Here is a 5,632-nt window from a genome sequence, read left to right as displayed (position 1 = left end):
TTTTGGTTGTCGTAATTTTTTATAACCATTTCTAAGACTTTTAAATGTATTTTAATTTTTATAGATATACCAAAATATATATATTTTAACATGTTTTATTATTTTAAATATAATTTTTGGTTTGGAAATCAGGATAAATATTTTATATACGTAATGTGAAAATTTAATAAACTTAATTTTATTGTTAACATCGGATTTTAATAATAGTACATATCTTATTTGTTTTCCTATTTATAATATTCTACTAATCTGGATCTTATTCTTTAGGAGTGTATCTATCTATTAGTGTGTGTGTATATATATATATATATATATATAAGTAGACTACAGATTAGAAAGATACAAAAAGGATTTTTTATAATTATGTATTTTGGAGATTTTTTTTTGTTTCTTATAATTCTATGCGCTTCATAAATGAATAATTAAATTGATTTGAATATAATCAAACATCCAATATTAATTAGCATACATATTATGTAAATTAAAAATAAGTAGATAACATATAAAATTAGGCAGAAAAAATTACAAATGATATTGCTGGAATTAAAAGCATTTCATTTCACATTTGAATTGTTATTCAAGCCTGGTTCCGTTTATACGTTGGTTTAATACTGGGCTGGTTTATTGGCTCATTGCTAGATTAGCCCAACAACCCCAATCATATACAGGAATATAAATATAAATGAATTTTCTTGGCCTATGAACTGCCCAACAGAAGGGAAAATGATGAGGTAGATAATTAGTCTCTTTTTAGGATTCACGCACCAGTTGATGAATAATACTTAAAATAATTTTACAAGTGCCCTTATAGGGGCACCTAGGAGAAAAAGCACTACTATATGCTTACACTTTGGGACGCTTGTCATGAGAAGCACTATGAAAGATGTATATAAAAATAATTAAAAAATTATATCCCTTGAAGTAGTGTTTCAATAGATTTTGCAATTTTTTAAATTTAATATCTTTACAAACCTTCCGAAGCCCTTCTAGATAAAAGAAGTTTGGAAGGCCTTTGTTATTTAATTTTTTTAAAATCTTTTTAAATGAATTACATTTTAGAGTGCTTCCTAATGAAGCACTCTAAAAACTTAGTACCTTTCTTAGTGCTTCCCTAGGAAGCTCTTTGGAATCGTGTTCCTTTCGGAGCTCTTCAACGTGGAAGGGTTTTAAAAGGTCTATTAAAAATTTTCTTTATAATTCACATTAGTTCTTCCCTCTGCACAAGTTTGAGTTCTACACTTCCCTTTCTAGCTATCCGTGACATTGAAGCTATGCAAACCTATCTTTTGGTCATCTTGTATTGCCGTCACTACTAGAATCTACTTTTCATGTCCGCCATCTAGCCTTCCATTGCTACATGAGTTAGATCTACCACAAGTTGTCACCAATCTATTGATCTCTTGAATCCTGTCAAGTCTCCCCTTTGAATTTTCTTCTCATTTCATATGCTCTCACAGTAGCTACTGAAGATCCCTACTATAGCACGACGTTTCTCCATTCAAAGGTTTCACATTGCTATTTAGATGTACCTTGTTCTCGCCATTCCATTAGTCTCTGTAATGACCAAGGATTTAATTAAAATTAAAATTTATGGTAAGGTCTTTTAATATATATATATATATATATATATTGTTATGGTATAAATTTATAAAGAAGGAAAGTTGGTCTAGTGAAATTTAGGCCAACTTATCATCTGCCGGGTCTTCAGGTCTTGTGTTTGAATTCCAGTGGCTTAAAAGAGGAGTTTTATTTTTGTTTCTACCTCATGAACTTACAATTATGCTCTCCACCCTAATTAGATTTTTCCCTCTCTTCTTTGGTCTTCTTCGATCTATTAAACTCTCTAGAGACAGAATGAAGCTTTGAATCGAGAACCCTTTTCTATGTTTGTCTTCTCCTACCTTCTTCATTCCTAATTGGCTGCCACTCAGCATGGGAGTTGAGTTGATGAGAGTTTTCCATCGCAAGGTGTTTGGTTAAGGTATGATCCATCCTCCTCCCCGTTTCTGCTTAATTGTTAGTTCCTCCTCTACCTCACAAACTTACAATTATGCCCTCCACCCTAATTATATTTTCCCTCTCTTCTTTGGTCTTCTTTGATTTATTAAACTCTCTAGAGACAAAGTGAAGCTTTGAATCGAGAACCCTCTGCTATGTTTGTCTTCTCCTACCTTGCTTTTTCATTCCTAATTGGCCACCGCTCGACATGGTGGGAGTTAAGTTGCTGAGATTTTTCCATCGCAAGGTGTTTGGTTAAGGTATGATCCATCCTCCTCCCCGTTCTGCTTAATTGTTAGTTCCTCCTCTTCCTCCTCTCTTCAATTCCTAAACATTGTAAGCTTCTCCCTTCTCTATTGGTATCATTTAGGTGGTGGTGTGTGGAACTCACTCCTCTTTCCTCTTCCTTGCTCACAACACTGTTCTAGTTTAGGAGAGCTTCAAAATTTTCCTCTTGCTTCATCATGATTAGTTTGAGGTAAGGATTCAAAATTCTCTTCAGTTTATGGCTTTCCTTTATGTATGATTGTGTGGCTCTATTATTGTTCTTGGGATGCTTACATTGGGAGTGAGGGGATGAAATTTCCCTCACATTAAGTTGTTAGGTGTTTTAAGAGAGTAAAGGAATTTAGAAATCTTAATCATCTAATGGAATTGATGAAGATGTGTTTTGCTTGAATGATCATGTATCTATAATGCTACTAATTTCACAAGAATTGTGATCAGACTTAGACATTGCCTAATGGTGAATTCAAACTACGTATTATGAAGGAATTTATTTAAGAAGCTATTGGAATTTTATTTGAATCATGGATTCTTAAGAGTTATATGGTTAATAATTTATAAGTTATAATATCGTGTTAGGTGTTTGGCAAAATGCTTAAAGAGTAGATTGCATTTTAATTGAGTAATTAGTTATGATTATATAAGAAAACCTTTAGAAAGGGTGTTTGATAAATTTTTGAAAAAGGGGGTTTTGGATTTAAAGTGGCAAAATATATATAATAGGTATGTAATCATTGATTAAACAAGCATGGAAAGTAAGTGTTTTTTACAATGAAAGTTAAAGTAGAATTTAGAGGGTTTTTGGGAGAGTTATTTGAATTGGTAATTTAAGGACTAAATTGATATTTATATATTCATTCTTGTGATATCTTGGGATGTTTGATGCAATGTTGGGAAAGATAAAAGTAAAGGTTTTCTTTTCTTTTCTTTTTTTATTTCTCTAAGTTGTTTTGGATTAAAGATTTTGGAATTTGGATGGTACTAAAGAATATTTGAGGAAGTTACAATGATATTATTTAAATATTAGGAATTTCAAGACAAAGCATTGTCACTAGATAATTAGTTTGGAAGTAAGTTATACACTTAGAAATTCTATAAGTAAGTCGATAGTAAAATTCTTTTGTTAAAACAATATTTTATATAGTTTTTATTAATCATCTTTATTAATAAATATTCCTATTATTGATATTTTGTAAGATAGACTATTCTAGCTTCTGAAACAAATTATGTTAGATTAAAAATGTCACACACTGATACTAAGGGTGTGATCGATATGAAATATGAGGTGAACTCATATTCTATGAGCCTTGACTAATCAAAAACTAAACTAAATTATCGTTATATATTAGTTATACATAACAATAAAGTTCATAAAGCTTTAAGCATTTTGTGAAAATTTTAGCAGAGCCCCCCTATAATTTAGACCTTCTAAAATTTTCACAACAACAAAACCTATCAATCAAACCACCAAAGAGACTAACTCCATTTCCACAATTTGCATAACAACAAAATAAGATTGACTGAAGTATGGTGTGTGTGAAGCACTAGGCTATGATTACAAAATACAATATATAGTTTCACCAAAACAATAATCACAATATGCCTCCTCTTTTTCAAAAAAAAAGGCCCTTTAATAATCTACTGAAGGCACAGGGTTAGCTACAATATCTGAGATCAAAGAAATTACTGGTGAGTAGTGTTCCAATAAAAATTATACTAAAAAATATATGAAGATAATAAATAATAAATTATGCTCAAAGTGACTTAATGAAATAATGAATCATATACTTAAGCTAGAAATAAATAATAATTTCTTAATAATATAATCGTGAAAATTAAACATTGCTAACAGAATCACATAAATGTATTAATTTTTTCCATAAAATATAAAATTTTCAATAATAGTTTAGTTCAATAAAGTACTTTCAGAGAATTACTTAGGAAATAATAAATTTTAACTTAAGTTTAGGAGGGCTTTGTCAGAATGAATATCAAGCGTGGACACACAGTCCATGAGGGTAAATAAACAATCAAGTGTGGACACACAATCCACGAGGATAAGTAACCAATCAAGTGCGGCTGGAGCCACCGAACAAGCGCATGCATGAAGCCTACGAAAACAAGCATGAGTACAATGCTTACAAATAACCATCCCTTCGTTCCACATGTGTTGGCCATCGAACGGGGCTAGTACCTCCTATAAGCACCATGTTAGCTAGGTGTACCATGGCGCCCTAAGGACTAACAAAACTACCATTAGTATCTAGTGTTCTGAACTCAGTCCTCCTCAACAAAATCAAGCATGTATGGAGCAAGAAAACAATTTCAAAAATTTCTCTTTCAAACCTTGTTCAACTATCATTTTCATTTGTCCAAAGTTTTTATCATTTTTCCCATATATGAGTCGTTGCATTGCAAATGTTTATATCTATATAGAATTAAGTATTTAAAACTATTTTTGAGAAATAATATCGTTTATCATACATCGTTTCAATCATTTCTTATCAACAATATAAATTATCAATAAAATCAACATATATGCGTTAATAAAACAATTATTGGAAGAATATGATAAACAAGAATATTTGTATAATTTATAAATGAATAATAGGAAAATTTAACTAAAGGGATCTTATAAACACTTTTTTAGAAATTAATTCAGAACGCTACCCACTTACCTGAGCTTTCAAAAAATCTTATAGTCAGACTCCCTCAATTTCTTGCTTACTCTAATGATGCCCCCAAATTAGTCAAGCATATAAACCAACACATTTTATGTCACAAATTTCCTTTCTTATATAATAAACAAATAGAACTAACATTCAAAATCTATGCTAAGTCCTAAAATTTCTCATTAATCCTTAAATCTTCAATAGCCCTTCAACAACTTCTATCAAACTTTTTATAATAAGAAGCAAAGGCACTTTGGTAATTTCCCATATACCAAAAATAAAACTAACCTTTTAATTTAAGTAAGATTCAAACTCTAAACCTCCATATAATAACTAGCATATAAATTTCACTAGGCTACTAATCTCATTTGTTATAAAATTAGAATAAATAAATTAAATATCAATTGGGAGAAAATATATCTTAATTAAAAATTTAGGATTGTTACAAAAAAAATTTTTATATAGATTTAAATGATTGTTATTTGATAAAGTCTTGCACAAAAATTGCTGAAGAAAGTGTGAAATATTAGTTATGAATTGTCTATGCATGTTTGAAATTTCTTTTTTTTTAAATGACTATAAGCAGAACATTAGTTGCTAATAACAATTTTGTTAGTTTGTAGTGCTCTATGATTTATGACTAGTTAGTTTGATTTTCGTAGACTTTGTTCTCATGT

Source organism: Prosopis cineraria, unplaced genomic scaffold, assembly GCF_029017545.1.
Source record: "Prosopis cineraria cultivar Desert tree isolate PC_DT_omini unplaced genomic scaffold, ASM2901754v1 PC9, whole genome shotgun sequence".
NCBI classification, from domain to species: Eukaryota; Viridiplantae; Streptophyta; class Magnoliopsida; order Fabales; family Fabaceae; genus Prosopis; species Prosopis cineraria.
Note: the sequence above shows the minus strand (reverse complement) of the source record.